Genomic DNA, 11,115 nt, shown 5'->3' with positions numbered 1-11,115 from the left:
TTATTAAAGTGTCACTCTAAAATTGTTATCAATTGCTTCAGGTCGTGAATATGCATGACATATTTGCCACTGGACATTAAGGGAGCAATCAATTAATCAGCTTCATTTAGTGATGTATAACCATTAGTCTTCAGTTGATAATTATCTCAAACAGTTTTCCAATTTTTATATATTTAATTTTTATTTAAATTTGATTTTTTAAGCGTAAGTTTTAGCATTTCATTCCTCATTTCTCTTTGCTTTTATTTTTATTTAACATTAAATAACGTAGTACACACCAGGGGTTACATTTTATCCTATCCAGCCAAACTAGGAGGAGGGTAGTGAACAAAACAAAAATCTTCAATGAGTGTCTATAACTCATATATTGAAGCGTACAACGACGGTAGTCTCGTCTATGTGACAAAATTTGCTGTGTCAATTTTTTTTTATATCTGGTATAGTTGTCACAAAAGCAAAAATGGGTAAAAACAAATGTTGGCAACAATTTATATAAGTATTCAACTTATTTTGGCCGTTTCATTTATTTTTTAGATATTGTTTTACTTATCGGTTTTGCTATTTGCGTATTTATTCATTCGAATAGCCAAACGGACGCACCCCTTTAGCAAGGGTATACTGTCGGACGGAAGAAGTCCATATATGTCAATATTTCTATTCCAAAGCCAATCCTTTGGTTTTGAATAAAAGGAGATAAAGGTATACATTAATGCGACAACAACCCAACGACACTGACAAATCAAACATTAAGAGTCAACATATAGTCTTTTGTAATTAGAAAGATGCATGCCTACATAGAATAATAAGCTCAAAACCGCACCATGACAAAAAAATACGAAGTTAATATCCCAAACAGGCACATTTGATTTAATATTTATTACCGTCAAAGATATCCTAACCGCCACAATTGATTTAATATTATTTACTGTCAAGTATATCCCAACAGGCACAAGTGCTTGTTGAAAAATATCACCTGCCTTTTTTTAATTTCGATCGGTGGAAATTAAAGAAGGTGTAATATAAACCAGTAGAAGAAAAACACTTCACTGTAACGGTAAAATAAATGATGATAATGGATAACGTCCAGTGGCAAATTAAATGCATATTCAAGACGAAAACATGTAAATATAATATGAATAGTAACCCTGCTTTGTACATGTACTAGACCGACAGGCTGAGCCGGATTTTTAACCTGCAAGTTCACAAGCTGACCGTTCGCAGGAAGAAAATTCATCCTACCCGAAAACATTTCTGACTCCGAGCCGACCAGTCTATGCTTTTACTCATAAATGCCGCTTGTTTAGCGTTGAAAGGGAAAATACCAGTTTTAAAGTCTTTGTTTAACCTGGTCGGGATTCGAACCAACTACCTCCCGCTCTCGAGGCGAACACACGCCCACGAGACCAACCAGGAGAGCGGTAGTATAGAACATCATACCAAAAACTCAAGTACAATAAACAATACAGTTTCACAGAATTCTCACAGCTACTAATATTTCTGTCCTTATTCAATATACCCTCATTTTCCAGTGGTATTCCAAGTTTCACCTCCAACCTGACTGTCGACCTCCTATTGCAAGACCTACCTATTGAATCTAAAATTTATGTGTTCTCGTCACAACCATGCATGGAATATTTGCCACTGGGCGTAAAGCAAACAACAATCAATCAACTTCATAAATTATTCCATGTACATAGTACACGAAGACAAGATCTTGTACAATGCTATAATGTAAACATTTCCATTTAAATCACTCAATAATAGTGCAAAAATGTTTTGTTTATTTTTTGAGGGGTTATTTTTTTAACTGAACACTTATATTTTTTTTCAATGTTTCTTTACTATGGTTCTCATCTACCGTTTTATTACGATTTATAATATATGATTATGTCCTGTGAACTAGAATCGCTAGCATGTGTGTTTCCCCGGAGACTCGTATCATGTGCACTAGAATCTCGTAGTATGCGTTTTATTTTCGATCGTTTGATCAAAACTGATATTACTATTATAAACATGCAAAGGCTTGTATGTTCCCACTACGGTGACTTCCGTGAGAGAGAACAATCACTGTCTGATAAATAATTCACGAACACAATGAAATTCGATATTGGTTAGATGTAAGTGACTGGGACAACGATATAGTAAAGACACGAGAGAGCATACGAGTCCATTCAATGTAACAATCATTAAGGACAATTATGGTTACTTAGAAAATTAAATATTTTTTTAATACTGAATTAAGATAAAAGTTACAATTGTGTAGATTCAATTTTCACATAAGTGACTAAATCCATTTAAGGATGTTCGCTACTCTGTTTCAAAATAACAAGATTTTTAAAAGACTGTTCTAAAATGATAGTATATAAATAAAGAAACTAAAAAAGCAGAAAAAAATGAAGGATCCGTGTGCTTTTTTTCAAGATAAAAGCCATTGAAAATTTGGCTGGAAATGATTCTCTCTAGATTTTTCATACTTTTAACATTGGCCGCTTTTTTGTTTCATAAACTATGAAAAAATAACAAGGATTTTATAAGATTTTAAAATATGGCTTTTTAAACTATATGTAATAAAATTATGAAAAGAAAAGTAGAGGTTAGTGGGCAAATTTTTTTAATGGCAATACATGGATAAAACCAGAGGATTCCGAAAATCTGGCAGAAATCCAGAAACAAGAGGAGCAAACATCCTTAACAACTTAACAAACTATCGTGTTGCTGAATATGTTTGCAGCGAGAATCGCGTCAAAAGACACAAATGAACATCAGCTTAATTTGGTGCAATAAAATTGGTACCGTATATAATGCATATAATATTCAACTAAAACATAAACGTCATGTTAATTTAATATAAGGCAATTGATCTCTCACAAACCACAACACATTATATAATTCAGCTTTTATTCATAAATAATTTCCAATTAAATTTGTTCTAATGTCTATTTCACTTGTTTGAGAACTCTGAAAAAGAGGAAAAAATATGTATTGATATATTATAGTAAATCAATAAGATGTTTGGTAAATTGCGGGGTGTTTTTTTTTTTTTTTTTGAATCATCATCTTTAACACTTCTTTGCGTATTTCTAAATAAGTATTCCTACGAAACTGAACAGTTTGAATTCAGACTGTCGCGAGAGCATACTTGTCATTGGTTCATGTCTGTCATGTTTGTTTTTCAATTGAATTGTTGCATATTTTTCCTGTCGGGACCCTTTATAACAGACTATACAGTATTTGTTCATTAATTGATGGAGGCCGTATGGTTGACTTTAATTGCTAACATCCACCTCATTTGAACTTTGGTTCATAGTACTTTTGCAAGATCGAAACCAAACAATCCGAGTTCAATTAGCTGTATATATTACACTCGTATTGTATAATGAATGTGTTTTTATAATGTATAATCACGCTTCACAGACGGCAGGGCACAAATGAGTCAATAGAGCCCCGATTCCTGTTGAAGAAACCGCTGTTCATCAAGCTATTACACTAGTTTTGAATAATGTGTTTTATTATAATTTATACTAACGTTTCAAAGGCGGCAGGGCACAAAGGAGTCAATAGAGCAATGAATGTGTTTTTATAATGTATACTCACGCTTCAAAGGCGACAGGGCACAAAGGAGTCAATAGAGCAATGAATGTGTTTTTATAATTTATACTCACGCTTCACAGGCGGCAGGACACAGAAGAGTCAATAGAGCCCCGGCTCCTGTTGAAGAAACCGCTGTTCCACAAGCTATTACACAAGCTGTTTGTCCCATATCAGAATGAGCGAACCCTCGAACTAACTGTATGACTTGGTCTAAGTCTGGTTGATTGTTATCAGCTGCAATGAGATACATGATAAATATGGGTCTGGATCTGGCAACTTTCATTTCTGTACTCTGAAGTTTTCATGAATTTTTTTTCTATTTTTATTATTTTTATTATCCCCATTTGACCTTATTTTTTACAGTTTACATTTCAGCACCCCATCATGCCCATTTTTCTATTATATACTTTTTTCTTTTCTATTTTTGCCATTTGTTCTTTACTTTTCTTCAATTTTTTTTGGCCCTACATTCTGCAGTTTTTGCCCACTCCCATCCAGACCCCTTCACAAGAGTAGTAGTTGCAAAAAAGTGAACTAATTAGTTTTTGTTTCGATTGCTTACTTAAGCCGTCGTATGTTCAGTCCATTTCTTGGACTTTTTTTCTTTTCTACATAATCAATTTTATCAAATACGTACAAGGAATTTGATGAAATATCGTATTAACATCTTTATATTTTGAAACATAAATATTGCCCTCTAAATATCCTTTTGGTTATCTTTATCGTTGGGTTGTTGTCTCATTGACGTATAACCGACATCTTCTTAAGTCGTATGCATGTCTTTTTTCGAAATTCTAAGGACAAATAAGTACGCAAAGACGTTGACTAACTCAGGCCACATTTAAAAGAATGTCTGTTTCCCCTCCCCCGGGTCTACCCTTTGTAAACAGACAAGGAAGGCAGGGTTGTTTTTTGTTTTTTGTTTTTTTTTTTAACTTGATGTCATAGCATGGTCACATGAACTTGTCCAGTCGAGGTCACTTATCAGTTGTTTGTGCTCAATTTGAATGTATTTATTTAGATTATCAATCCTATTGCTTTCAAGCACTTTTCAAACATGGAAACAAATTATTTTCGGGAATAAAAATAATTTCGATTTTGTGGTGGAAAATAATTTTTTGACCCGGGGGATTATTTTTGACCCGGGTGGGGGAGGGGAAACAAACATATTTAACAGACTTATTCGTAAATGATATAGTTACGATACTGTTGTCAAGTCATTAAGGATTGCATATTTTGGTATTAATATTTATTCACTCATAGGGTCTTTGCATCGGAAAAAAACACATTTATTCAAAATCCAGTTGTTGGCATGATACGGGTTATGTTCTTCTCATACATTTTATGATGGTATGATACTAAATTCCTAAAGGGAGGGATTGTACTTGATTTTCATATGATGAAGACCTAATCTTTCAATCAGTTTAATTGAGGTTTGGAGCTGCCATGTTAGTAGCTGCTAGTTCTCCTTTGTTAATTTATGTATCATTGTCATTTTGCTTAGTATCTTTTGTTACCTATTCTGACATCGGACTCGGTCTTCTTTTAAACTGAGTTTTACTATACGTATTGCTATGTGTTTCTTTTTTCTACATTGACTAGAAGTATAGGAGGAGGGTGGAGATCTCACAAAACATGTTTAACCCCGCCGCATTTGTGCGCCTGTCCCAAGTTAGGAGCCTCTGGCCTTTGTTAGTCTTGTATGTTTTTTTAATTTTAGTTTATTTATATGTTTTGGAGTTTAGTGTGACGTCCATTTTCACTGAACTAGCACACAATTTTATTTAGGGGACAGCGGAGGACCACCTCTGGGTGCGGGATTTTCTCGCTGCATTGAAGACCCATTGGTGGCCTTCGGCTGTTGTCTGCTCTTTGGTCGGGTTGTTGTCTCTTTGACATATTCCCCATTTCCATTCTCAATTTTATATTTTATTGTTTTGGCCTCATACAAGTATTTTGATCACTGACCAGTTTATCAATAATAAATTTAACAACTGGCGCTTTGTCTCTAATGACAAAACTGCCATGAACTAATCGGCCTATGTTATTGACACTAAAAGTATAAAGTTTCTTGAAATATTTCCAATATTGCATCACATCATTTACCGCAGTTTTACATATTTTGCAAGACTTTCCAACATAAAATAATGAAATATATTATAAATCTAATTCTGAATTTCATTATCGGTTGTTAAAGTAAAGGGTTGATATGCTAAAAACTACTTTTGTAATAATAAGATTTGTTCTGAACGAACAGATTTTTCTACATGTCCTACAATAAATTAGTACTACGATCGGATATCTTAACTTAAGCAGTGTTATGCATATCAGCACTGGTAGTAGTTATTTAGTTTATTTTTGCGTCTATAATAAATTATACATACTCAAAAATCTTTCTTGGAGGGCTCCAAAAACAAAAGGCAACAAAACGGCTACTATAAACAGACACTTCATTTTGATACCTGAATTGGACAAAAAGCATGTTTATATTAAAAACATTTTTTTTAACATAATAAATACATTCGTTTCTAAAGATCTGAGCTGTACAAGAATGTTAACTAAATTTTCAACTCTCTATCAAATGGACAAAGGTGATTTGAGGCGACCTGAGACTATTAGCTCTATTCCGTCCGTCTACCATTTTTGTCATAAAAAAACACAATAACTTGACTACTGTGGATGGCTTAGTTACTTTGTATATTTTCTATATAGGTAATTGAGATATTGCTCCGTAATAATTTTTTTTTCTTCATGGTAGAATTACAAAGTTTGGGATTTCAAGTTACCTAGAAAAAGGATTTTTTGTTAATTTAGTATGTTTTGTGGTGATTTTATCATGGCCAAATTGCGACAGAAATGTTTTGCAAAAATAAAAAGTCGGGTTTGAAAATTAAGAAGATATTTTGCATGCATAATTTGTTGAAATCGCAATAATTTATCTCACATGTTTGCCCACTGTTCAAAAATCGAAATAAATAAATGTAAGCAGTACAGTACTGTGTTATATGTCTTCGATAACAAGTCAGCATAGGTCGGTTCCCTTAGACAAATGTTCAGTATACCTTCGGAATATACAAATATCAAACTGTCACACAACGACGGTTTTCTTAGAAAAATATTCAGTATATCTTCGGAATACAAATATCAAACTGTCACACAACAACGGTTCACTTAGAAAAATATTCAGTATACCTTCGGAATACAAATATTAATATTGTCAAACAACGACGGTTCCCTTAGAAAAATGTTCAGTATACCTTCGGAATACAAATATCAACACAACGACCGGGTTCCAGTCTAAAATCATCCTTACCTTATTGATTAGGCACATGAACTGATGAACGATAAGTGACTTCTACCTTTTATAGATTTGACAAGACATTGTTACAGAAGCTTATCACAGGACTAGACACGAATTACCCAAATTAGAAACACACTTATGCAATTATATTTGACCCCTATACTGGACAAACAGTCTTTTGGTATACTCAAGGATTTGTTTAGTATAAAATCCTTGGTAAACTCAGCGGTAGTTTGGGAAAGCAATAGATTCATAGACACGAATCAATCTCAAAAATCGGTAAATCAACAAATATTTACTTGTTCATATAAAGGAAAACAGGAGAAGAGGGATAAAAGTAGAAGGATTTTGTACCTTTTCGTTTATTAGTTATGTTTATCATACCACAAATCGCACATAATCAAATAGTTCTAAATACATTTAATATAGACAAACGAAGTTCTATCTATTAAAAAAAAGAAATTAGAAAGAAAAAATGACAACGAATAAAAAGGAAATAAAGGAAATAGAAGTAAGATTAAAAAATAAATTAACTTAAAAAAATATAAGTTCGATTCAATTTGATCATGTTTATGTATAGTAACCATTTTAATACTTGGCAATAATCTTTGAAACATAAAATACTTGGTGGTGTTTATTATGTTTTAACAGCCGAAAGTCTGGCCCTCGTCTTATTAACTGGTTTTAAAAAAGATCTTATGAAAAAAATGCGCAATAAATAGATAAATCTTGCAATTTAATTTGAACGGTTCATATCAGAGGTGACTCACGCCCCATTTTTATAAATTTGTTTTAAAAGAGTCTATATGATCGAAATTTAAAAAAACAGTAATGACCAGGAAAAAGGTTTTTAATGCCAAAGTTGAATAAATAGATTAGGATTAATAATTAATAATCTAATATATTATCATACAAGTACATTGAATGTGTCGATAATTAAGGAAGAATTACTTAAACCAACAAAGACAATAAGTCAATTTAAAAATAACTTTACAGCAAATAACGTATTAATTTTAACAGCAATGAAATATCAGATCAACATTCCAAAGTGCCTTAAGAGGGAACAAATGTAGGTAACAGTTGTCTAAAGATGTTTTACTTTGTTAATGGTTGATTGTTTTTTAAGAGATGTAGATTGTCTGATGTCCTATTGTAATGTGCCTGTTACTTCACAAATTGATGCTGATGGCAGCTACATGTATTGACTTTTTTGTTTAATTTTTCATAACTTCTATATTGTTTGATGCATGTTAATGACATCTGATTGTTTTAAGACTATATGTTATCCTAAATGGCATAAGAGGTAATATGGAAGTAATATATAGTATTAACCAACTGCTTCAAAACAGAGAAACATAATTGAATATTAATTGTTAACTGAATACCTTTAGTTTTAAATCCTAACTTTACAATAAACTACATCTACCTTTTTGTTGCCGACTTTGTTAAATTTATTTGTAGGTTTGTTTGAATCTTTTAGTCAGTTGTGTTGTATGTCTGTGGTGTATATTTTTATAGTTTTGGCTGCTGTATATCCAAATCAAAGTCACATTAACCTATTATGTCTATTTGAGTCGCTCGCCCCATTTTGTCAATATAACGTAACTATAAACAAATGTCATGCAATAGAGGGTTAAGCTGGATAGAAAACTAGGTTTAACCCACTATTTTTTTCAGAGAACACCTTTAACAAGTCATGTATATGACAGATCTGTTTCTCTCGTTCCGTTGGTTGATAACATTTTGATTTGGCAGTTTTTATTGACTTTCTCTTTTTTTAATTTACCTTTGAGTTCGGTATTTTTATTATACTTTTTTTTAAATGATAATTAAAAAAAATCAATACTCAACTTTGACCTTGCTGTACTTCGAGCAAAACATTTTATAGAAGTTATATATTTACATAAAAAAATGTAGTTATTCTCTTATTCCATGTTTTCATCATACCAAGAATTAATCAGACAATGATATTTCAACTCAAAATTCAACACAAGACAGAAAACAATTTAAAATTATGATCTTATGCACTTTACCTTTGAATTATAATTGACATTTACAATGTGTACCTTAAACACCTTGATTATATTGTAATTTGTCAGTGAATTTGATAGACAACATTCACGAGATTGTTCATTCAGTAAAACTATTGATTTATTCTTGTTTAGAATTGCTTATTTTCAAAATTGGAAGAAACGTTTGTACAAATAGGGTAAGTGATAAAATGGCATGGTTTACAATAGCCTCATTTCAGCTGCATATATTTCCTTTTGTAAAGATACGTCGCCATATATTTAAATAACTTGTTTTGTACTTGATACCCGTTGCATTTAAGACAAATATCTAAAAGTAAAAAAAAAAATAACGAAATCAAGGAAAATTCAAAACGGAAAGTCCCTTATCAAATGGCAAAATCAAAAGCGCAAACACACGTAAGAGGAAAAGAGATAAAGTGGCAAGGTCGTCAAAGTGTTCCCATAGTCCGTTCGTTTTTTCGTTTTGAGTTTAAAAAAAAAACAAAAAATAGAAAAACGAAAGTATTTTACTCATTGTCGTTTTTAATTTCATCAAAGAAAAAACGAAAAACGAAGGTGTTTTCGTTTTTCGTTTTATGATTTCTCAAAAACCAAAACGAAAAATGAACGGACCATGATAATAATATCTTTGGTGGGAAGCTTGATACCAAAATTTACGATTAAAGAGATGATTAATAATTTCCTATTGTTAATTATCAATTTTTAGGTACCATCTTATGGTGTTTATATATCTCAACTTGTTCGATTCGCTCGTATATACAACAACGTTTTTGATTTTAACGAAAGAAATATCTGTTTTACTGAAAACTACTCAAAACATTTACTAAAGTTTGTCATCGGTACAAGGACATCATTCGTAAATATAAATCAGCATGCAGACATCTTTTACATTCAGGTAATTCACATCCAGTATTTTATGCTTATATTCTATACAAAGCACAAAAAAGTCGTCATTCAGCTCAAAAGCTAATCAAACCTTTAAACAGACTTATTCAGAAAGGGATATAGTTAAGGTACTGTTGTAAGGTCATTAAAGATGGCATACTTTGGAATTAATATTAATTCACTCATAAGATCTTTGCATCAGAAACAAATACATGTACTCTAAAACCATCTCAATTTTCCTAGGGTTAGTTTGTTAAAATGGTATATTTCGAAGGCAATACCGAGATAAAATTGAACATCGCACAACTGCATTTACTGCTGTTATGCTGTTTCAAATTATATCAAATATCAATATTTGTAGCATTGTTGTGTCCTTACAAAACGTTATAGCCGGATATTTTCGTCGTTTTTTTGGGTTTTTTTTTTTTTGAGGGGGAATAGGGGGGGAAGGGGGTTGTGGATATCAGAAAAAATATTGGCTGAGTTTTTTAATCAACATTGCGTAAACCGTTTGATGAAGTCATTGTGCATTGACAATTGCCATGGAAACTCAAAGTAATTCCACTCATAACTTAATAAAAAGAAAATCCTTAATCTTGTTTTTAATTGCTTTGCATTTCAAAGATGTCGAAATGGATCTTATTTTACTGTATTGGATACCAAAAGTGCCAAAGGTGAATTAAAATATTAGGATAACAAATTATTCATTAAACAAATACTATCATGTTAGTAAACATACAAAAATGAATACATTTTTTTTTACTTACAATTCTCTCAATGCCAAGGTGTTCCTGAAAGCATCATCAGGTAAACTAGTTAGATTGTTGTTCCTGAAATCCCTACATAAAATAAAGCAAACCAGTTTTTTTTTCTTCGATAAAAAGTTCTAGATTTCGGAACTTACAGAAAACGGAGTAAGTACTGATAGGAGAGCAATTCTTATATATATACAAGTACATATAATGTGTTGGTAGTTAAGGAAGAACTTCTGAAACCAACGAACAAACTTAGGAAATCTAAAAATAACTTTTCAACATCTAGCGTATTATTTATAACAGCAATTTATTACCAGATCTTCATTCCATAATCCCTTTGAAGTGAAAAAAGTATGTTCCAGATGTATTTAGATGTTTGTAAATGTATAATATGATTTGAATAAACAAACCAAAATCAAGATAGACAACCTTATCATTTGTTGGTTAGATAGACAACCTTGTAACTTGTTGGTTACATAGACAACCTTGTCATTTGTTGGTTAGACATACAACCGTTGCCCTTTGAGGGTTAGATAAACAACCTTGTAAT

At 31.9% G+C, this 11,115-nt stretch overlaps 1 long non-coding RNA gene across 1 annotated transcript; it reads right to left on the bottom strand.

Annotated features, from left to right (window-relative positions):
* Positions 1–2,881: 2,881 nt before the first annotated feature.
* On the bottom strand, positions 2,882–6,053 carry LOC127723796 (uncharacterized). The gene is made up of 3 exons (XR_007992258.1): positions 5,976–6,053; positions 3,663–3,825; positions 2,882–2,958 (listed from the first exon to the last, which is right to left on the bottom strand). It is a non-coding gene; the product is annotated as an uncharacterized LOC127723796 (long non-coding RNA).
* Positions 6,054–11,115: the final 5,062 nt, after the last annotated feature.

The sequence above is a fragment of the Mytilus californianus genome, unplaced genomic scaffold (genome assembly GCF_021869535.1).
Source record: "Mytilus californianus isolate M0D057914Y unplaced genomic scaffold, xbMytCali1.0.p SCAF_13, whole genome shotgun sequence".
NCBI classification, from domain to species: domain Eukaryota; kingdom Metazoa; phylum Mollusca; class Bivalvia; order Mytilida; family Mytilidae; genus Mytilus; species Mytilus californianus.
This window is presented reverse-complemented; position numbering and strand designations above follow the sequence as displayed.